Source organism: Bos taurus, chromosome 2, assembly GCF_002263795.3.
Source record: "Bos taurus isolate L1 Dominette 01449 registration number 42190680 breed Hereford chromosome 2, ARS-UCD2.0, whole genome shotgun sequence".
Lineage (NCBI taxonomy): Eukaryota > Metazoa > Chordata > Mammalia > Artiodactyla > Bovidae > Bos > Bos taurus.
Genome location: NC_037329.1, coordinates 121,048,045 through 121,072,651, shown reverse-complemented (window position 1 = coordinate 121,072,651; position 24,607 = coordinate 121,048,045). Strand labels below are relative to the sequence as shown.

Sequence of the window (24,607 nt, the reverse complement as noted above, 5' to 3'; positions counted from 1 at the left end):
CGGGGTCACAAAGAGTTGGACACAACTGAGCGACTGAACTGAACTGAACTGATTTCTTCCTTGCAACAAAGAGTTTGTCACTAATCTGATGTGCTCTGCTGAGGACCAAGTTTGTAGAACTCTTTTGCATGTTTCAATTAAAGCTAAAAAAAAAAAAAAAACCCAAAAAATCTTTTGCTGTAACAATGTCCAGGTCTTTCTAGGAGAATTATCAATGGGGATGCTAGTAAAATAGTCTGAGTACATTCAACATTCCTGATATCTAATGGTTTTCAAACACAGTTTTAATGATCTGTGCAGAATGATGTGAGGAAATGGAACTAAATAGCAAAATAACTGGAGAGTAATACGAGGTGACATTAAGAGATAGTTGTGTTTTGTATCCTATGAATTGTAGCTTGCCAGGCTCCCCTGTCCATGAGATTGCCTAGGCAAGAATACTGGAGTGGGTTGTCATTTCCTTCTCCAGGGTATCTTCCCCACCCAGGGATCAAAACTGCATTCCCTGCATTGGTAGGCATATTCTTTACCACGGTGCCACTAAGGAAGCCCTTCTAGTAGAGAATATGGTCCTCAAAGCACATAATTAATTATGATGAAACCAAAGTAACAAACTTTGTCCACTATAACTGAATATGACATAAAAGAGAAGTCCATCAAAGACTAAATATTTTGAAATTTTGAATCTTGTTTGTTTTACTATATCACAGAACTTTTCAGTACTTTACTCCAACATAAGGAACTAGAAAACTAATTTATAAAATTGTTTCTATAGTAACAATGAAAATTCAGTGATTATAAAGATTTTAGCAAGTACATAATCTGATGCCTGACTCTGAATATTAGGGACATAAATATGTCAGAAGACTGACTTGATCTACAATGAATTTTTGTATTTGAAAACACAAAATCTGCTATTCATACTAGTTTTTTATTTTCTTTGAACTTAACCAAGAATTATTTTCTCTTATCTCAGCTTCTTGGGTTAGCCTCTTCAAAGAAAATGCAATGCTTGTGACCTGTAGAGATTTAGAAAAGGTATCCCCGACTAAAATGAGTGCCTCAATAAAAGGAAAAATTCTGTACAGATCTCTTCCATTTGACGCTGCTAAACTTAAGTACAATAATGTCACATGTACTTATACAGTAATTGTGGGCACGCCTAAGTCCCTCCCTCTTTCCTAAACCAAATTCCCCAGATCCTAGAAATCCAGCCCTTCTGCCCTCCGGAGGCGCCTTTCCCAACGTAAAGTACAATTTAAAATTTAAGCTCCTGACTAAATAATGATTCCGTAGTCAACTGCTCGGGGATCTGGGCACCCCAGTGCCTCTGGAGCGTGCAGCGGGGTGTAGGGAAGGGCAGGGGGAGTGGGCGAAGCTGCTGGTTGGTGCCTGAAATCTGTGCGTTGCCCCTTTAATTGTGTCCCCAGCCCTCGGGCGTTTCTGTCCAACGCCCACGTCAGCAAATACCTTTTGTTTCTCTCACGTTGGGGCTACTTGTTTTGGGGCGCAAAGGAACGGCTTCGAAAGGGGGAATTTCCCCCGCCGAGAACCAGGAATCTTCCCCCCAGCCCGCGCGCGCGACCCGCCGTTGCGCCGCGGCCCGCGGTAAGTGGCTGCGCGCCGCGCGGGCGGAGGGCGGGCGGGGCGTCGGGGCAGCCTCGCACGGGCCCGCAAGCCTCGCTGCGGGCGGCGGCGCGGGCGAAGGCGCCGCGGGCTTTGCTCTCCGGGCGGTGGCGGCGGGATACGGCCCGGGCGCTGCGCCCCCAGACGTCCCCGGGCTGGGAGAGCGGCGGGAGGCGCAGAGGCGAGCGGGCGCCATTTGCAGCCCCGGGCGCAGCGGCGGTGGCGCGCCGGCTCTGAGGGGCTGGAGACGGTCACAAAGGAGGCGCGGCCGGGCGGCCGGCGCCGAGGACCTGGCCTGGCGGCGGTGGCCGGCGAGGAGAGGCGGGCGGCGGCGGGGCGCACCGGTTCCCGGACTGTGCGGCCGCCGCGCCCGCCCTGCCGCCCGGCCCTGTCCGCCTGCGCGCCCGGGAGGGGCTGCGGGACAATGGCCGCGCCGTCGCCGCCCGCGCCCGCCCGGCCGCCCCCGCCGAGCGCCGCGCCCGCCTGGCCGCCCGGCCCAGCCCGGCCGTGGCGCGGGGAAAGGCGGGAAGGCGCGCGGAGCCTCCTGGCGGCGGTGGCGGGAAGGCGGCGCGGGGCCGGTGCCGGGCGTGTCTGGAGCCGTCGGGCGCCGCAGACTCCCGGAGGGTCGGCGGCCGGCGGGGCTCGGGCTGCGCGGCCAGTGATGGGTGGCCCGCCGGATGGGGCGGCCAAGGTCTGGGGCTTGTCACTTGCGGCCAGGAGTCCGAGTTTCTCCGTACATCTTCCATCCTTTGGTTTTATATCGTGACGCGACAGATCCGGGCTTAGAACCCAAGCAGACTTACTATACCTAACTAATACTGTGCTGTAATTACTGTTTTATGACGGACTCACACATATGCACCTTCTGCCTATGTAGACGGCATCTTTTGTAAGTTAATAGCGGTTTGACACCTTCGCCTTCAAATGCGCTTATTTATTATTGATTGTGCCAGTAGCCAGGTTCTGTATCTTGCAAAGGCGGTTCTCCCCGCCCCCCAACCCCGGCCCCGGCTTTCGTTTTTCTTTTTAAATTAAAATATAGTAGACATATAACCTTATGTTAGGCTTAGTCCAAAATGGGTTTGCAAGCGGTAGATTCTCACCTATTGGGCTTTTAAACTACACACGTCAGTATTACTTCTGTTCTTAATAAGCATTTATATTTGCAGAACTTTAGTAAATGGAGTGCTTTCGCCTATATGAATTGTTTCACTTTTTTTCACATAAAACAACCATCCAGTCAGGCCGGTGGTTTTTCCACTTTCTAGGTGGGGAAACGCATTAAGCATTTAAACGTTAAGCCAAGAGGTGAACAGTGGCAGGCTTCCAGCGCCCTTGCCTCCTGTTCTTGCTCTTCATTTCCTCCTGAAGTCACCTCCAGAGTCTTTAAGTAAGCAAGTCATATCGTTCCCATGCTCTTAAAAACCTTAACCGATCTTATCAGAAACAAGTCTAAAATCCTCAGCAGAATAAACCTCAGGCTCAAAACTTCCTCTCTAATCTTCCCCAAGTCTCAGATAAGGCTTGAGTTTGTGGGACCCCTGGAGCAAGAGCCCTTCACTGAAGGGCTGTCAGGCAGACTATAACCAGGAATCAGATACCTTTATTCCTGGGAGTCCCCCTGGCCACACAAATGGTAAATGGGAAGTGAGAATCTAACCTGCCACCCTCGGCCAAATGGGCATGTTTGGGTTAGGCTGTGAAATATTAGACCGAGGCATCATGAGTACCTTGGCTTCTTTCAAGTTGTGAATTCCCCATGAAAGAGAGCAGCCTGCCAGAACTTATCTTGCAGCCTTGAAATCACCAGCTCTGCTCTTGATGATTTGAGCCCCCAAACTTTGTAAGATAGGGTAATACTTGATTCATCCTGTATCATTTAAATCTTATTTTCTAGATAAAGTGGAATTTATGTCTAATAGGCTCAACCTTTTCAGTGACCTGTTTATAATAATTAAAGAATTTGGTGCGAGTGTTTTGATCCCCTTGAGGAAAGTTCTTGTCACTTTTTTGCTTAGAATTGGTCAATGGCTCCTCATCCTCAGTGGCTCCCCATCTTAATCAGACCAAAAGCCCAAGGCCCTAAAGAGTCTACCAAGTCCTACAGGAACTGGTCCCATGATGTCCTGTGAAAGTCGCTCAGTCATGTCTGACTCTTTGCGACCCCATGGACTATACAGTCCTTGGAATTCTCCAGGCCAGAATACTGGAGTGGGTAGCCTTTCCCTTCTCCAGGGGATCTTCCCAACCCAGGGACAGAGCCCAGGTCTCGCGCATTGCAGGGAGATTCTTTACCAGCTGAGCCACAAGGGGAGCCCCATGATGTCCTACTGCCCCACAATCTGTTGTTCCTCTCTGACTCCATCTTTCATTACTCTCCCCAGCCCTCCATTTTCTAAAATTTTTTTAGCTCCCTGACTCGGGATCCAACCCATACCCCCTACATTGGGAGCACTGAGTCTTAACCACCGGACTGCCAGGGAAGTCCTCCCCAGCTCTTGCTGTTTCTCCAACCTCCTTGCCTGCTTCTCTTCAGAGCCTTTGCATTTGCTGTTCCATCTGCCTGGAACAGCCTTCCTCCAGATAGCTGAATAACTCTCTTACCATCTTTGGACTTTACTTTAAATGCCATCTTCTCATTGAGACTTTCCTCAAATATAGTTTTTATTTTCTTAACATTTTTATATTTAATTCTGATTGCAATTTCTTAATTCTAATTTACAGGGTTAAAAGATATGTATCCATACAATTACCACGCCAGTTTGCTGAAGTTTCTCATGGCCCAGGGATTTATCCTAAGGAGACTGAACTTTGTATTTGTGACCTTTGTATTGGTGATACATTAAAATCTTAATTAATAGCTATGTACCTTTAAAGGGGGCTTCCCTGGTGTTTCAGTGGTAAAGAACACACCTGCCAATGCCAGAGACACAGGAGATGCAGGTTTGATCCCTGGAGGAGGAAATGGCATCCCACTCCAGTATTCTTACCAATGTTCCACGGGCAGAGGAGCCTGGCAGCCACAGTCCGTGGGGTCACAAAGAGTCAGACATGACTGAGCACACACACACCTTTAAAAAGATGGTCTTCTAGCCCACAACTGTAATAAGAGTTATATTTGTTACCTAAATCTTTCCTTTACTTGTGGAAATGCATGTCTATTCCTTCTATTCCAAAGACTTTTTAACTTCAGTTCAGTCACTCAGTCGTGTCTGAATCTTTGCGACCCCATTAATCGCAGCACACCAGGCCTCCCTGTCCATCACCAACTCCAGGAGTTCACCCAAACTCTTGTCCATCGAGTCGGTGATGCCATCCAGCCATCTCATCCTCTCGTACCCTTCTCCTCCTGCCCCCAATCCCTCACAGCATCAGAGTCTTTTCCAATGAGTCAACTCTTCGCATGAGGTGGCCAAAGTATTGGACTTCCAGCTTCAGCATCAGTCCTTCCAAAGAACACCCAGGACTGATCTCCTTTAAGATGGACTGGTTGGATCTCCTTGCAGTCCAAGGGACTCTCAAGAGTCTTCTCCAACACCACAGTTCAAAAGCATCAATTCTTTTTAACTTAATGATTCCTAAAATATGTATATTGTCTTTTTCATCCACCTTTAAAGATCTTGAACTTGGTGGGAATCATTAATTCTTTAATATTCTTAGGACTGTTATAGATTAAACTCTTACAGATATTTAAAATGTTTCAAATTTCATTTTTATGTATTTATTTTTGGCTGCGCTGGGTCTCTCTTGCTGTGTGTGAGTTTTCTGTAATTGTGGCAAGCGGGGGCTACTCTCTAGTTGTATGTGAAATCTCCCCGGGCCAGAGACTGAACCCATGTTGTGGCAGGTGGATTCCCAACCACTGGACCATCATGGAAGTCCTCAATTGAATTTTGACTGTCTGCATGAACTAGTATAACTAGCTGTTTCAACTTATAAGGTCAATCTACTAAAAAGAAAATTTGAAACATATTACCCATTTCCATGACTTAATCACATACTTTGAGAATAACCTAAACCTTTCCTGATGACTCAGGAATACAATTATGGCTCTTTCCCTCCGAGAAGGCTGCAGAGGCAGACTATACAGCCATGGCCAAGATAAAGGCTCAAGACCTTCGTGGCAAGAAGAATGAGGAACTGCTGAAAAAGTTGGAAGACCTGAAGGTGGAGCTATCCTAGCTGCGTGTGGCTAAAGTGACAGGCAGTGAGGCTTCCAAACTCTCCAAGATTCTCGTTTTTAAATCCATTGCCAGTGTACTCACCGTCATTAACCAGACTCAGAAAGAGAAGCTCGGGAAATCTGTAAGGGTAAGAAGCCTCTGATCTGTGACCCAAGAAAACACGAGCCATGCACCAAGCATGAACAGAACCTGAAGACCAAGAAGCAGTGGTGGAAAGAGTGGCTGTTCCCACTCCGGGAATATGCGGTCAAGGCCTGAGCATCCAGGCATCAATAAAACGAGCAAACTGGCAAAAAAAAAAAAAAAAGTACAATTATGAATACAAGTTACGTTAATGCTTTGTAGGTGTAAATATTAGTATATCGAGTTATAACTACCCCAATTTATTAGGACAATTCCTATTTTCTTGGAAAAATTCCTGTATATCGCTTCTGTTTTTCAGTCTCTATGCCTTAATTTAGTTCCTCACCATTTCTTACTTTGACAACTGCATTAAGCCTTTAAATTAATCTCCCTGGCCCTGCCTCTCCCACTATTTCTCCAGGCTGTTTTGGGTTTTTTTTTCAGGGTATACAAACTGGCTCATCATAACAATAATACCTAATAATTATTGAGCCCTAACTGCATGGTGAGCCACTAGGATATTAAAAGGAAAGATATCACTTTGCTGACAAATGTCCGTCTAGTCGAAGCTATGGTTCTTCCAGTAGTCATGTATGGATGTGAGAGCTGGACCGTAAAGAAGACAGAGCACCGAAGAATTGATGTTTTTGAACTGTCATGCTGAAGAAGACTCTCGAGAGTCCCCTGGACAGCAAGGAGATCAAACTAGTCAATCTTAAAGGAAATCAACCCTGAATACAATATGCATTGCAAGGGCTGATGCTGAAGCTGAAGCTCCAATACTTTGGCCACCAGATGTGAAAAGCCGACTCATTGGAAAAGACCTTGATGCTGGGAAAGATTGAAGGCAGAAGGAGAATAGGGTGACAGAGGATGGGGTGGTTGGATGGCATCATTGATTCAATTGTCATGAACTTGGGCAAACTCCGGGAGATGGTGAGGGACAGGGAGGCCTGGCGTCCTGCAGTCCATGGGGTCGCAAAGAGTCAGACACGACTTGGCTACTGAACAACAACAGATGGCATGCTGGGCTTCCCAGGTGGCACTAATGGTAAAGAAATCATGCCTCTCCTGCCAGTTCAGGAGAGGCAAGAGACACTGGTTCCATCCCTGGGTTGGAAAGATCCCCTGGAGAAGGAAATAGCAACCCACTCCAGTATTCCTGCCTGGGAAATCCCACGGACAGAGTAGCCTGATCCATGGGGTTTCAAAGAGCTGGACATGAATGAGCACACACACACCCACCTGCTTGCTAGGCATTTTGCATACATTATGGTCAGAAAAAATGCAGGACTTAAAAGAGTGCTGGTTTGGGGTCAGTCAGCCTGAATTCCAGTCTGTTCCCTTGCTTCATGTGCAGTCTTGGAGAAGATTTTGTTTTTATTCCTCTGTGCCTCTTTTTCTTGATCTATACCATGTGAATCACAGTAGCACTTATTTCATGAGGCTGTTGTGAGGACTGAAATAAGATAATGGGTGTAAAATGCTTACTACTGTGCTTAGTAAACCTTCAAATATTAGCTATTTACTTTTATGAAGATATAACTCATATACCATAAAATTCACCTTTTAAAGTGTACAATTCAGTGTTTTTTAGTGTATTCACAAAGTTATGCAGCCATCACTACTCTGTAATCATAGAACACTTTACTGCATAAAGAAACCGCACATCCATTAATAGCCCCTGAGAACACTAACCTACTCTCTGTCTCTCACCTGCCCATGCTGGATATTTCATATAAAAGAAATCATAAAATATATGGTGTCTTGTGACCGGCTTCTTTTGCTTAGCTTGAAGTTTTTAAGTTTCATCCATGTGGTAGCAAATAGGAAATCAGTTTTTCATTCCTTTTTAATGGCTGAATAACTTTCCATTGTGTGGATCTACCACATTTTGTTTGTCCATTTCCCAAATGTTGATGGACATTGGGTTGTTTCTACACTTTCACTGTTATGAATAATGCTGCTATGAACATTTGTATACAAATTTCTATGGGCATATATAGTTTCATTTCTCTTAAACATAAACATAAACCTGGGAGTGGAATTGCAGAGTCTTGTGGTAACTCTATGTTTAATCATTTAGGAACTACCAGGCTGTTTTCCAAAATGGGTGTACCATTTTACATTCCAACTGGCAGTACGTGAAGGTTCTGATTTCTACACATCCTGGCCAACACTTGTTATTTTCCTGTGTGTGTGTGTGTGTGTGTGTGTTTATAGTAGTCAGCCTAATGGGTGTGAAGTCATATCTCACTGACTTTTACTTGCATTTCCTTAATGACTCCTGATGCTAAACATATCTTCACATGCTCATTGTTGTTTGTCTTTATTTCTTATTGCTGTTAATCTTACTTATCTTAGCTATTATCTTACTTAATCCTCTCAACAGACTTCCTTAGCGCCTCTTAAGTCAGTATCTCCATTTTACAAAAAGGAAACTGGTACTTAGGGTTAAGTAACTTGACTAAGTCACATAGCTAGTCATTGGTAGACCTATAACCATGTCATTCTTCTTAAAATCCTTCAAAAATGTCCAGACCCACAGAAGTGGAGGGGTTTCAGGAGCTGGCACCTACATACTGTTCTCTGTTTATCTCCCACTGTCCCTTCACAGACCCTGAGTCTCTAGCCACAGCAAACTTTTTTGAAGAGGTCATGCTTTTTAATACTTGCTATGCCTCTGCCCTTTGGGCTTCTGTCTAGAATGCCCTTTGTCCTCTTCGCCATTATGAACTTTTATTCATCCTTCAAGACTCGACTGTTACTGCCTTTTGGAAGCTTTTGTGGACTTGCTTCTTAGGTGGCACTAGTGGTAAAGAACCCTCCTGCCAATGCAGGAGACAAGAGACGTGGGTTCAATCCCTGGATCAGGAAGATCTCCTGGAGAAGGGCATCGCAACCCACTCCAGTATTCTTGCCTGGGGAATCCCATGGACAGAGGAGCCTGGCAGGCTACAGTCCATACGGTCGCAAATAGTTGGACATGACTGAGGCGACTTGGCATGCATGCATGTGGACACGGCCAGGCAAAGTCATTTGCTTCCTTGGTTTTATAGTTTCCTTCTCCTAGGAGTACTTTCTCTCTCTTTCTTTCTCTCTCTGCTGATAGACACTGAGGCCTTGTAGGGCACTGATCTTTGATGTGTCATCAGGGTTGTATTCCCAGGGCCAGGGATTGCCTGGCATTGAGCAGGTGCTCAATAAATAGATATTGAATGAATATGTTTCACATTTCAGAATATCTGTTCTCATGAAAATAAAAGATATTTTTCTTTAAAAAAAGGGAAAGAGAGACTTGCCTGGTGGTCCAGTGGCTAAGACTCTGCACATTCAATGCAAGGGACCCAAGTTCCATCCCTGCCCAGGGCACTAGATCCCACATGCCACAGCTGAGTTTTCATGCCGAAACTAAAGATCCCAAGTGTTGCAGCTAAGACCTGACACAGCCAAAAAATAATATTTTTTTTAAAAAAAGAACAAAATAATATATGATGGTGAAAGTCGCTTGGTCGTGTCCGACTCTTTGCGGGCCCCATGGACTATACAGTCCATGGGATTCTCCAGAATACTGGAGTGGGTAGCCGTTTCCTTCTCCAGGGAATCTTCCCAACCCAAGGATTAAACTGGGGTCTCCTGCATTGCAGGTGGATTCTTTACCAACCAAACTATCAGGGAAGCCCAAAAATATATATAGCTGTATGATTTTCAGAACAGTGTAAAAGTAGTTATTGCATCAAAGCATGAAGTTTCTTTCTTTCCATTGTTTTTCTAACTCTTCAGTAAATCTCCATTGCTCTTGAGTCCTGGACTTTCTGCAGCATCTGAACTGTCGAAGGTACAGCAAACACCTTTGTATTGGCTTCAGGGCCCTCTGTCTCGATGGTTGTTGGATAAGGTGAAACACAGCGTTCTTATAATTTCAGCATATTGCGGGGGGAGCTTTATTCCAAAATCTTTTTTTATCATCAGAATACACTTTTTTTTTTAAAATGCAGAATACACTTCACACCAAACCAGGCCATAATTTTATCTAAGACCTTCTTAATAAGTACATTAGAATAGCATTCTAAGCCTAAACATTAAAATTTTAAACTTCCAGTTTTCAAATGAGTACTGATCTCATTCTCATGAAGTCTCCTCTCTGATAACATTTTAAAAACAATCTAAATTTTAAATAAGTGTCTACGTGTCTGTTAATGGACGAATGGATAAATAAAATGTGGTTTATATATAATGGGATAATATTCGGTCATGACAAAAAAGAAATGCTGTCATGTGTGACAACATGGACGGACCCAAAAAATAATATGCTAAGTGAATTAAGCTAGGTGGAGAAAGACAAATACTGTGTGTTATCACTTATACGTGAAATCTGAAAACTCCAACTCATAGAACAGAGTAGAAAAGTAGTCAGGGACCGGAGGGTGGGGAAAATAGGGTGAGATTGCTAAAAAGGCACAAAATTTTCAGCTATAAGATGAATAAGTTCTGAGGATCTAATGTATAACATAGAGACTATAGTTGATAACACTGTATTATACAATTGAAATTTGCTAAGGGAACAGAACTTAAATGTTCTCACCAAAAAAAAGAAAGGGGAAAGATGGTGCAGTGGTCAAGAATCTGCCTGCCACTGCAGGAGATGCAAGAGACACAGGTTCTATCCCTGGGTCGGGAAGATCCCCTGAAGGAGGAAATGGCAATCCACTCCAATATTCTTGCCTGGAAAATCCCATGAACAGAGGAGCCAGGTGGGCTGCAGTTCATGGGGTCACAAAGAGTCAGACACAACTCAGCAAATCAGCATGCATTAATTAACTAGGTAGGAGGAATCCTTTTACAATGTATATGTATATCAGATACCATAATGTACACTTTAATATCTTACAGATTTATTTGTCAGTTCTATCTTAATGAAGCTGAAAAAAAAAATCTGAATAACACACCCTGGTTTATCAGTTTAGTTCAGTAGCTCAGTTGTGTCCGACTCTTTGTGACCCCATGGACTGCAACATGCCAGGCCTCCCTGTCCATCACCAACTCCAGGAGTTTACTCAAACTCATGTCCATTGAGTCAGTGATGCCATCCAACCATCTCATCCTCTGTCGTCGGCTTCTCTTCCCGCCTTCAATCTTTCTCAGCATCAGGGTCTTTTCAAATGAGTTAGCTCTTCGAAAGCAGGTGGCCAAAGTATTGGAGTTGCAGCTTCAACATCAGTCCTTCCAATGAACACTCAGGACTGATCTCCTTTAGGATGGACTGGTTGGATCTCCTTGCAGTCCAAGGGACTCTCAAGAGTCTTCTCCAACACCACGGTTCAAAAGCATCAATTCTTTGGCACTCAGCTTTCTTTATAGTCCAAGTCTCACATCCATACATGACCACTGGAAAAACCATAGCTTTGACTAGACGGACCTTTGTTGGCAAAGTAATGTCTTTGCTTTTTAATATGCTGTCTAGGTTGGTCATAACTTTGTTTCCAAGGAGTAAGCATCTTTTAATTTCATGGCTGCAGTCACCATCTGCAGTGATTTTGGAGCCCCCCAAAATAAAGTCAGAGCATAGTTAATGAGGTAGTATTTGTAATGGGAAAATGGCAAAAATTGTTACTAGAAAATTACTCTTCCTTAGGGTGAGACCCACAAAAACTAGTTAGAGTAACTAATTAGTTGGCTAGTTTGCTATCCTCAGGTACACTGTGGTTCTGAAATCGTCACTCTCTCTGTGTATACATATATGATGAAACCAGTCAGATCTTTTCTGTGACCACTTGTGTGTAAGTTAAAATTCTTGAGGTCACAATAAAATGTATAGTAATAAAATTCTAAAATGTTTACATTTTCTACTCAATTAAAGCAGTGTTTTAAAGTGGCCTGCATAACTAGTAATATTACTGTGATAATAGCTAACATCTCTCAGGGGCTTTTTCTAAGACTGCTGCTGCTAAGTTGCTTCAGTCGTGTCCGCCACTCTGACCCCATAGACAGCAGCCCACCAGGTTCCCCTGTCCCTGGGATTCTCCAGGCAAGAATGCTGGAGTGGGTTGCCATTTCCTTCTCCAATGCATGAAAGTGAAAAGTGAAAGTGAAGTCGCTCAGTCGTGTCTGACTCTGAGTGACCCCGCGGACTGTAGCCTACCAGGCTCCTCCATCCATGGGATTTTCCAGGCAAGAGTACTGGAGTGGGGTGCCATTGCCTTCTCCGTTTCTAAGACAGTCACTATTATAAGCACTTTCAGTTCAGTTTAGTTCAATCACTCAGTTGTGTCCAACTCTTTGCAACCCCATGTACTGCAGCACGCCAGGCTTCCCTGTCCATCACCAATGCCCAGAGCTTACTCGGACTCATGTCCATAGAGCTGGCAATGCCATCCAACCATTTCATCCTCTGTCGTCCCCTTCTGCCTTCAATCTTTCCCAGCATCAGAGTCTTTTCCAGTGAGTCAGTTCTTTGCATCAGGTGGTCAAAGTATTGGAGTTTCAGCTTCAGCATCAGCCCTTCCAATGAATATTCAGGACTGATTTCCTTTAGGCTTGACTGTTTTGATCTCCTTGCAGTCCACGGGACTCTTCAAAAGCATCGATTTTTTGGCACTCAGCTTTATAGTCCAACTCTCACATCCATACATGACTACTGGAAAAACCAGTACTTTACTTAGATTATCTTTTCATTTACTATGTCCCATAACTGGAAAATATTATTGCTAGTCCCATTTTATAGATGAAGAAACTAAGGTACAGGGACATTAACATCCCAGGAAGGTTAATGTATGGCAGAGCCAGAATTTGCACCGAGGCAGTCTGATTCCAGAGCATGTATCGTCAAGCACACTGCTCAGTACTGCAGCTCACAGACAGACCAGTCACCCTTCTGCTTATGTATTGAGGCAACTGGTGTGCTAATATGTCATCTGGGCCCAGTTGCAGGAAAGAGAAACCACTCTAGCATTTTAGTCTGTTTGCAGAATTACTCGAAGGGCTGGGAGGCATGGGCCTTCAGAAATTATTCCCAGCACCAGACTACTTATCAGGCCCTCCAGGGGAGGGTCTCAGGAGGCCACCCCAGCCACATCTGAGTTCCAGATGACATTGCTTGCTGCAGTTCAAGGGTCAGGAAATTGCTATTCTGAAACTGCCCCTCAACACCCACCAACTAGTAACGGCTATCTCCACCAAACTTGTCTCTTGACAGCTGTGAGGTTCGGGACGCTGGAACACTGCAGAAAAACCCAATGTTTCCATAAATGTGCTTGCCAGCATTAACAGTCAGAAGAGCAGAAAGATGGCTCCCGCCCCATTTCTGCCTTCCAAATCTCACGAAACAGCTGACAGATAGACCCCATTTCACATGGGGAAACATAACTGTAGAGGAGTCTGGGAAATGGACATTTTAATTTTCCACAAGGAAGTTAGAAAGGATGCTGGGGGTTAATACTCAAATCCACTCAGATAATTTTCTGCTAGGGTAGAATTTGGTGGTTGTCACTAAAGATGACATTTCATCAGTATATATAAACTGTTTCTGGTACAGACTATGTTCAAAAATCAGTTCTCTTTAAAAAAAGCCCCAGAATTAACTTTACTTGCCTCTGTACAGACCCAGTACAGTGGACAGTGCCAGTTAGTTTTCTTAAGTTACATTGTTGAAATAGTTAAAGCTAAATAGTTATAGCTATTAAAGCTATCAAAGTGAATACCCTTTACTGAGTGTCCTTCTCACTCACTGGGGCTAGGAGTGGATGAGGTTTTAGGGTTGGGAGGAGTTGTTCTCAAAAGTTATTGGGCTTCCCTGGTGGCTCAGTGGTAAAGAATCCTCCTGCCAATGCAGGGAGCAGAGGTTCGATCCCTAGTCCAGGAAGATCCAACGTGCCACGAAGCAACTGAGCCTGTGCGCCACAACTGTTGAGCCTGTGCTCTAGAACCTGGGAGCCACAGCTGCTGAAGCCTGCACACCGGAGAGTTCATTCTCCACAAGAGAAGCCACTGCAAGGAGAGTAGCGTCCGCTTGCTGCAACTAGAAAAAAGCCCACGCAGCAACAAGGACTCAGCACAACCAAAAAAAAGAAAACAGGTTATTTATTTTGTTCCCCCAACTACAGAGTCCTAGTTTACCTCTAAATTAGACCCTGCTGTTTTAATGATGGGTATTTCTTAAAATCCTTTTCATAGCCAACTCTATTCTTTGCTGTACTTCAAATGTAAACACATAATAAGTGTTGATAACCCATCTCCATAGGTTTGCTGCTTCCCAGCTCCCTCACCTTTTGCTCTCAGCTTGTTTTTTGTCCCTTTATTTAAAAAAAATTTTTTAAAGTTTCCCATTCTTCCCAGCTGTAGAGACTGTGGGAATTTTTTTTATATAAACTTTGCCAATCATAAGAGGAAATAACATTACACTTTATGGAATACTCAGGTCATCTTGGCTCTTTTCTCTTTTGGTTGCTGCTCAAAATTTTGTGTTGTTGTTAACTTCCAGGTCAGTGTTTTGAATGCTTTAATTTGCCAGAATTCAGACCTCCTCATGAGTGGGTAACTGATGTGTTTATTTTATTAACTAAAGTATATTTGAGCAGTTATCTTTTGTCTGGTGGTGTTTTCAGGATGCTTATTTAAAAGTTATTTCATTTCATTTTCTTCTTTATAACTGCTATATTTAAAATTTTTTCTACAAGTATATAATGCTTTTATTTTATTTTTAAATTTAATTAATTTATGTATTTCTGACTGTGCTGGGTCTTTACCGCTGTGCGGGGGCTATTCTTTGCAGCATGCAGGCTTCTCATTGCAGCGGCTTCTCTTGCTGCGGAGCACAGGTTCTAGGGAGCGTGGGCTTCAGTAGTTGCAGCGCCCAGGCTCAGTAGTTGTGGCGCACGAACTTAGTTGCTTTGTGGCACGTGGGATCTTCCTGGACCAGGGATCAAATGTGTATCCCCTGCATTGACAGGCAGATTCTTTACCACTGAGCCACCAGGGAAGCCCTGTAATACCTTTTTAAAATTAGAAATAACCTGTATTACTTTAAAAATGATTTCATTAATTTAGTCAAAATTATTTTGATGGGAATTCTTAGCTTAATTGATTGATTTAAAAAGCATTTAATTCATTTTCCACTGCCTATGAACGTAAAGCCTTAACAGTCTCTACATTAACAAAATTTCATCAATGAGCAAAATAGTTGAACAGATTTTTTTTTGGGGGGGGAATGAAAAAGGTTTGGATTAGGGTAGAAATGCATGGGCTCAGTTACTCTATGGCATGTAGGATCTTCCCATAGCAGGGATTGAACAAGTGTCCCATGCATTGCAAGGTGGACTCTTCACCAGTGGACCATCAGGGAAGCCCAACACTCAAACATTTTTAACACAAGAATTAAATTTGCAGCTGCTCCTGCAAATTGAGAGACACTGGTTCAGTCTGGCAAACAAATGAAAGATCTGGGTGACTGTAATATGCCAAAGCCTTTGACTGTGTGGATCACAATAAACTGTGGAAAATTCTGAAAGAGATGGGAATACCAGATCACCTGCCCTGCCTCTTGAGAAACCTATATGCAGGTCAGGAAGCAACAGTTAGAACTGGACATGGAACAACAGACTGGTTCCAAATAGGAAAAAACGTACATCAAGACTGTATATTGTCACCCTGCTTATTTAACTTCTATGCAGAGTACATCATGAGAAACCCTGGGCTGGAAGAAGCACAAGCTGGAATCAAGATTGCCAGGAGAAATATCAATAACCTCAGATATGCAGATGACACCACCCTTATGGCAGAAAATGAAGAGGAACTAAAAAGCCTCTTGATGAAAGTGAAAGAGGAGAGTGAAAAAGTTGGCTTAAAGCTCAACATCCAGAAAACGAAGATCATGGCATCTGGTCCCCTCACTTCATGGGAAATAGATGGGGAAACAGTGGAAACAGTGTCAGACTTTATTTTTGGGGGCTCCAAAATCACTGAAGATGGTGATTGCAGCCATGAAATTAAAAGATGCTTACTCCTTGGAAGGAAAATTATGACCAACCTAGATAGTATATTCAAAAGCAGAGATATTACTTTGCCAAAAAAGGTCTGTCTAGTCAAGGCTATGGTTTTTCCAGTGGTCATGTATGGATGTGAGAGTTGAACTGTGAAGAAAGCTGAGCGGCAAAGAATTGATGCTTTTGAACTGTGGTGTTGGAGAAGACTCTTGAGAGTCCCTTGGACTGCAAGGAGATCCAACCAGTCCATTCTAAAGGAGATCAGTCCTGGGTGTTCTTTGGAAGGACTGATGCTAAAGCTGAAAGTCCAATACTTTGGCCACCTCATGCGAAGAGTTGACTCATTGGAAAAGACTCTGATGCTGGGAGGGACTGGGGGCAGGAGGAGAAGGGGAAGACAGAGGATGAGATGGCTGGATGGCATCACTGACTCGATGGACGTGAGTTTGAGTAAACTCCGGAAGATGGTGATGGACAAGGAGGCCTGGCGTGCTGTGATTCATGGGGTCGCAAAGAGTCGGACATGACTGAGCTACTGAACTGAACTGAACTGAACTGAATGGGACTTTGTGAACATATGTAGTAGGACTTTTTCCTCCACTTCCCTGTTAACCATAGAGTTTTAAAGAAATGTTTAACTTTGTAAGTTGAATCTTTAAAGCTATTCTGTTTGGTTTTCTTGCAAATCATATTGATGTCATTTATAGGAAAAGGGTAATAGAACATATGTTGCTGTCTTGGTATTTCATCTGTTGGCCAGCCTTTGAACAGCTGTTGTCTTAAAAAGTTTATTTTATTCTTAAAGTTGAAAAGTATGTTTGCTTTCAGTCTGCCATAATATATTTTAATTTTGGAAATCTTTATTGCAGACTTTAATATGAAGAGGTTCAGGATTCCCACATCTGTTCTGTGCTAGATGATCTGTTTTTACATGCTCAAGAAATGATACTTGATAAATGCTCCTATTTAATTTATTTCCATAAATATTTATGTACCTTAGCAGTCATTTCTGTCTCTTATTACAAATGTTTATTATAAATAGCTCTTTTCTCTTTCTACAGGACAATCCTTCATATACAGACTGCGTCACTTGGACTCTTCTATTTTTATTCTATTCAACCAGCTTAGCAGGGTTTCAAGAACAGTATTTATAAATTTCCAGGTATGAAAAATTTTAATTGTTGATATTAACTGAAATATATAGATAAAAAGAGTTTTTCAATTATAGATTTTATATATCAGAGTAAGTAATTTTATTGCTTGAAAATTCACTATATAAAACATTCAGCATTCTGATCTTGGCTGGGTCTTCCTGCTCACTTATGGCTAAATTTTCAATTCATTGCCCATCTTGTGTATATGTATCTCTACCATTGTGCCTTTAAAAAAAAATTATTTATTTATTTGGCTGTGTTGAGTCTTAGTTGTGGCACATTGATTCTCTAGTTGTGGCCCATGCGCTCCAGAGTTCACAGGCTTAGTAATTGCAGTTCATGTGGGATCTTAGTTCCCCAATCAGGGGTCAAATCGAAGTCCCCTGCATTGCAAGGTGGATTCTTAACCGATGGACTGCCAGGGGAATCCCTCTTCCATTTGGTTTTAATCAAAGACTCATGTTACATAAGAGCTAGAGATTATCTACACCAATCCCCTCAATTTTCAGAGAAGGAAATGAAACCTAGAAAGGTGAAGTTGCTTGTCCCTGCACATATAGCTAATTTAGTGGCAGAACTCTGATCTCCCAGCTCTTCCAAGAAAGCAATGAAGGACTGTAGCTCATCAGTGACATCCTGCAGCTTTGAAGTCACTTTCTGAATTAATATCCTCCCCACTTTTTTTTTCTCTAGGCTTCACTGCAACTTTTGGGATTTTAGTTCCCTGACCAGGGATTGAACCCCCAGCCCTCAGAAGTGAAAGCTTAGAGTCCTAACCACTGGACCACCAGCAGATTCCCTGGGTTAATACTCTTTTCTGTAAAATGGAGCTAACAATGCCGTCTACCTTCTAGGTCATGGTGTGTCAGGATTCAGGAGATAGAGCACATTGCTACTATTATTACTGCTGTGCCCCTTCCATTTCTCAATGTGTAGACTGCTTCACTGCTTCTTAAAGCTCCTCACCCTTGGTGTACCTGTCACATGCTCTCCTGATTCTTCTTATATTTCTCTGTCTGTAACTCTGCCTTCTCTTCCCCATTCTGCTCCACAATCAGGGCGGTCCTCCAGCTTCTCCCTGCTGCCCGTATTTCCTCTGAGCCTCTTCTCTATTTGCAGATCTCTCCCACATCACCACCTTCAAGTCTGACGTCCCCTCTGAACTTCAGACTAGGATTTCCAGTAGCCCTCTGGCCACAGCTACCTGATTTCCCACTCACATCAGACAGCATGTACTTAAAACCTAAGTCATTGCTTTTTCCCTAACTTGGCTTTCTTCCTTCCGGCTTTCTAATTTTTGTTAGTGATACTGCTAAACACCACATCACTGGGTTCTCTTTCTTTCTCTCTAGCCTTCCACAGCCAATTACAAATCATGGTACACTTTGGTACAATTAGGCAAGTCGAATAAGAGTTATAAGAGCTCTGGAGACTGCAGTGGGGCTCTCTGAACATAAGCAGTAGAATTTTTCAATCAGCCATCAAGACCCATGGATTTATATCCCATTCGGGTCATTTGTATCTTTTCCTTCCTTCCCATTCCTGCCATCATCACTGTGTTTAGACCAGTAAGCAGATTGACAATTGCAATAGTATAGCTGTTTGTTCACCTAGCACTCGCTTGGTTTGTTCTCTCTTTCTTCCCAGAAATATAACTTCCTGACGTTTCATAATGGAATGTGAGCTTGTCATTTGTTCATGGGACACATGAATCTTGACATAAGTAGACACAGAATATTATTACTCTGTGAGCTCCCAAGATATCTTAATCATGAATTACAACCTAGATCTGGATAAATGTGAGACTGATAGTTAATATTTCACCCACTTGTTTGACACACTTAAAAATTTTTTTAATATATATTCATGTAATTCCAAACTCAGAATGTTAAAAAAGTATACCATATAACGTCTCCCCTCCATCTTTGCCTCTATCTCCCAGATCCCAGCTTGCCTCCAGTTAGCAACCACTGTCCTGGTTTTCCAGAGTTTCCACTTTTTTCCCTTATATTTTTTGGGTGTGTTCTTTGCTTTTTAAAAAGACTTAACTATGTGTATCATGTGTTATATTGGTGTCTTAGCCATCTTTCCATATGACTTTTTTCCTCTACTGATGGACACTTTTCTAGCCTTTTGCTATTGTAGACAGTGCTGCAGTGAATAACTATGTACATGTGTCCCTTCGATCATGTACCAGGATACTAGTGCTGGTGCTTAGTCTCTCAGTCGTGTCCGACTCTTTGCGACCCCATGGACTGTAGCCCGCCAGGTTCCTCTGTCAATGGAATTTCCCAAGCAAGAACGCTGGACTGGATTGCCATTTCTTCCTCCAGCGAATCTTCCTGACCCAGGGATTAAGCCCATATCTCTTGCATCTCCTGCATTGGCAGGCAAATTCTTTACTACTTTGCCACCTGGGAAGCCCCATGTACTAGTATGCCTGTAGGATAAATTCCCAGGAGTGAAGTTGCTTGGTCAGAGAATATATGCATTCATCATTTTGAGAACTGTTGCCAAATTGCCTTCCATGGAATGACACCAATTTATATTCCTACCAGTCAAGATTGAAAGTGCTTACTTTCCCACAGTCTTATCAATATTATCAAATGTTTGGATTTTGTGGCTCATTTGAGAGAGGAAAACTGAAACATCAATATAGTTTTAATTTACATTTATATTTTTATGACTGAAGTTGAACATCCCTTCATATGATATTTGTATTTCTTTTTCTGTAAACTGTGCTTTGTCTTATTTTTTCTTAGGTAATCATTCTTTTCTAGCAAATTTCTTAGAAGCTTAGTGTATATTATGGAGATTGCCATTTCTCTAAAGATGTTTTTGCCATGTTGTCATCTGTCTTTTCCCTTTTTGTGGTATATTTTGTTATACAGAATTTTGTTTTATCTTTATGTCGTCACATGTATCAGTCATTTATGGCTTTTGTATTTTGAGTCATGGTTATAAAGGCCTTTCCCAATTTGAGTTTATAAACCTTCTATATATTTTCTTAGCACTTTTATGGACTTATTTTCACACCTAGGTCTTTGATCCATATGGCATTTATCGTGGTATGAGATTGGGGTATAAATCCAGCTTATTTTTTTTTTCCAGAAGGCTAAAAATTGTCCCAGTGCCACTTAGTAAATTGCTCATCTTTTTACCATAGGTTCATCATATATTAAATTCCCACATATATTGGGGTGCTTTTCTGGATTTCCTAGTATACTCCACTGGTCTGTCTGTGTCTTTATCATCAGTATCACATCACAGTTTTAATTATTGATGAAGTATATAATATAACTGAATGTCTGTTGGTGCTAATTCCGTCTCTTCATTCTTTTTCAAAATTTAACTGGCTGTTGTATATTTATTTTTCCATAAAACTTTAGCATCAACTTGTATTGATCTTAAAATGACCTACTGGTATTTTTATTATGATCATGTTATATTATAAAATGACTTAGGAAGAATTGACATCTTAATATGTTGAACGTTCCTATTCAAAGAATTTGATTTTCTGTAGTCTTCTCTTGTGTCCTTAGGTTTTTTTTATAAGTCTTATGCATTTCTTGTTAAATTTATTCCTCTGTGTTTTGTATTTTTAATGCTGTTGAAAACGGGAGTCCTTTATTTCATTATATTTCTTACCTGGTATTTTTTTTTTTGTGCACACACACACACACACACATATATATATATAAGTTAATGAGTTAATGATTTCTAATATGCATTTCATAATCTCCTACCCCCGTTAATACTCTTTTTGTTTGTGGTAATTTTACAGTTGATTCTCTATCATTTTCCAGGTATACAGTCATATCCACAAACAGTGGTAATTTCACCTCCTACTTTCTAGTTCTTTCTCCAGTTTCTTTCTCAAGTCTTATTGCATTGGCTAATGTCCCCAGAACAATGTTAAATAATATGTAGTGGGAATAGATGGCATCCTTGTTCTGTTGCTGACTTTACTGGGTAACTTCTATTAAATGCTAGGTTTGGGGCTAAAATAGATATATTTTTATCAGGAACAAACTTTTAATAGATTATAGATCAGACTCTGTGCCATAAAATGGAGATTAAAAAAATAAAATGACTATAACTATACCTGCCTTCAAAGAGTTTGTAGGAAAAGATAGGTACAAAAATTAGTGTGAAAGGTGTCACAGTAAAATTATGTATAGTTCACAACAGGGACACACAAAAAAGGCGATATTCAATCAGCTTGAATCCCATGTCAAGAGAAAATTCTAAAGAACAGTGTACTCAAAACATATTGGCTTAGTTTGCCTTTGAAATGTTTTCATTGAGTTAATTATAGAATGTCCTTGACTTTAAAGTCAGGATATAGGAAAGTCATGTAAATAACCTTTGTTATCCCTGCCCTGCAAATGGGTTCATTATTACCATTTTTCTAGATTTTATATATACATTAATATACAATATTTGTTTTTTTCTTTTTGACTTCACTCAGCATAACAGGCTCTAGATTAATCCACCTCACTAGAACTGACTCAAATTTGTTCCTTTTTATGGCTGAGTTGGAGAAGGCAATGGCACCCCAGTCCAGTACTCTTACCTGGAAACTCCCATGGATGGAGGAGCCTGGTGGGCTGCAGTCCATGGGGTCTCGAAGAGTCAGACACGACTGAGCGACTTCCCTTTCACTTTTCACTTTCATGCATTGGAGAAGGAAATGGCAACCCACTCCAGCGTTCTTGCCTGGAGAATCCCAGGGACAGAGGAGCCTGGTGGGCTGCCGTCTATGGGGTCGCACAGAGTCAGACACGACTGAAGCGACTTAGCAGCAGCAGCAGCAGCATGGCTGAGTAATATTCCATTGTATGTGTGCAGGGCAGTAATAAAGACATATAGATACAGCAGGGGATGGAAAGGGTGAGACAAATTGAGACAGTAACATTGAAACATATACATTATGGTATGTAAAGTAGCAGGAAGTTGCTATATACACAGGGAGCTCATGACAGCCTAGAAGGGTGGAATGAGGTGAGGGGTGGAAGGGAGGTTCAAGAGGGAGGGGATATATGTATACTTCTGGATGATTCACATCATTGTACAGCAGAAACCAACTCAACATTGTAAAGCAATTATCTTCCAATTAAAAGTAAATTAAAAATAAAAAAGAACCTTGTTAGTTCAGTAAGGACATTAGTGAAGATATTTATTGAATGTCTCAAACATTAAATCAGTGCTGGGCTTCCCTGGTGGCTCAGTTGGTAAAGAATCCATCTGCAATGCAGGAGACCCAGGTTCAATCCTTGGGTGGGGAAGATCCTCTGGAGAAGGAAATGGCTACCCACTCTAGTATTCTTGGCTGGAAAATCCCATGGGCAGAGGAGCCTGGCTGGCTATAGTCCATGGGTTGCAAAGAGTCAGACACAACTGAGCGACTGAACCACCACCACCACACACATAGACATGGTCTCTCCTCGTGTGATTATTACAGTGTAGCAGGGAAACACACATCCAAGCAGGCAAATAAAATGCATTCCAGCAGTTGCCATGGCATACATGTATACAATGCAGTGGGTCCTGGAAGAAATAGCAATTAGCATGAACCCAGGAAAGTCAAGGAAAGCTTCCCAAGTGATGCTGTGTTTGAGCTGACTCTGAAGGAAGAGTATGAGCTTCTCAGACTGAGAAGGGTAGTTTTAATTGTAGCATAGGAACAATATATAAAAAGCTTGGCAGCGTGAAGGGTATAGTGTACCTGGGAATGGCATAGATCTTAAGAGTGGGAGGTAGGTAGCTGGAAGGAGATGAGCATACAGAGATTGGCAGAAGTTGGGTCCCAAGGGGTATTAAATCCATTTGTAGAAATATGGACTTTATCAAGGAGGCAGGAAGGAGCACTAAAGAATGTTAAACAGGAGAATCTGGAAAGATCACATACTTCAGGACGGATTGAAGGGTAAAAGATAAAAGGCAAGGAGACCAGTTAGGAAGTTTATTGTATTGGTCCGAATATTCTCTATAATGACATTTAATGCCCTCAGAAGAATTCACATACAGATTCCTCCTAGAAGTTAGCACCAGAAAAATGCTCATTTCATAGTGGGCAAATGTTGCGAGCATTATATAAATTGTTTTTATTTCTCTGTTTTGTTTTGGTTTTTGCCTTGGATTACAGTACAAATGGTGCTCAGTGTAAACCTACAGAAACCATCTCATCTCCATGTAAAATTTCTAATTTCTATTGTAAAATATGTTTCATATATATGTATTTAAAACTACTTTAAAAAGGATGTATGATCATTTTGGAAAATATACACAAATGTAATGAAAAAATATAAATTCCTGACATCATCTATTGCCACAGCTCACCAGCTGTTTCCATCCTAAATCAATGACATTCTACCTCCATCTCAACTGCAAAAAGAACTCGTTACTTTGCAAGGGGGCAAATTCTGTGTTGAGCAGCTTAACCTGGTATTACTCAAAATAGTTTTTTGGTTTTTTTACCAAAACATTAAGATATACTACATTTTACATCTTGACCAGGACTTACCTGGTAACTCAGCTGGTAAAGAATCTGCCTACAATGCAGGACACCCTGGTTCAATTCCTGGGTCAGGAAGATCCCCTGGAGAAGGGATAGGCTACACACTCCAGTATTCTTGGGTTTCCCTGGTGGCTCAGATGGTAAAGAATTGGCCTGTAATGCAGAACACCTGGGTTTGATCCCTGGGTTGGGAAGATCCCCTGGAGGAGGGCATGGCAACTCACTCCAGTATTTTTGCCTGGAGAATCCCCATGGACAGAGGAGACTGGCAGGCTACAGTCCATGGGATCCCAAAGAGTTGTACACGATTGAGCGACTAAACACAGCACATCTTGACCTATACACACCTAGGATTCTGTATATTAATCTCTCTCTATCTGAAACAGAAAAATCAGGTAAGAATTCTTACTACTTGCAATAAGCTCTAATATTTTAAATTCTATTTTGTGTTCTTTAAAATCCTGCTTGTACCCACTAAATTGATTTCACAGCCCACTAATGGACCGAGATAAGCAGTAAAATAACCACCGACTTAAAACTTTCCAAACCTTAGTTTGCTTGCATATAAATATGAAGGCACTAGATCAAGACATCTGAGTTCAAAAAATCCCATCAAGTTCTCATTTTTAAGAAACTGTTCTTCATGTTGAGTTAACATCTGCTTCCTTTGAGTCCTATCCATTGGTCCATTTTGCTTTTCAGAACCACACTGAAACATTTATTCAACAAATATGACTGAGCACCTGTGTGCCAGACGTGCTCTGTGCTAGGGGTGCTGAACAGTCAGCCCTTGTGGAACTTAAGGTTCTAGTGATCAGTCCAGAGGACTCGTCTGCCGGAGCTGCTGGAAGAATAATTCTGCTTCCTCTTCCACGTAATTGTTCTTCAATATTGGAAGACAACTATCATGTTTCCTTTTAATCTTTTCTCCTAGTTTCTAAACTGACATAGTTTCTATTGACAACAGCTGTTGAGTCATAGTGATCAACTGAAACTTCCCATACTAAAGATGGACTTGCC

The 24,607-nt window shown here is 42.1% G+C and overlaps 1 protein-coding gene and 1 pseudogene across 2 annotated transcripts in view; both read left to right on the top strand.

Annotated features, from left to right (window-relative positions):
* Positions 1 to 24,607, top strand: part of ZBTB8A (zinc finger and BTB domain containing 8A) — a 66,218-nt gene that overhangs the window by 4,081 nt on the left and 37,530 nt on the right. Inside the window, 2 exon segments of one of the 2 annotated variants that reach the window (NM_001076264.2) lie at positions 1,465 to 1,608; positions 16,975 to 17,075. The gene's annotated coding sequence lies outside the window, so the exon portion shown is untranslated. 2 annotated transcript variants of the gene reach the window in all.
* On the top strand, positions 5,675 to 16,959 carry LOC132343388 (large ribosomal subunit protein uL29-like; annotated as a pseudogene).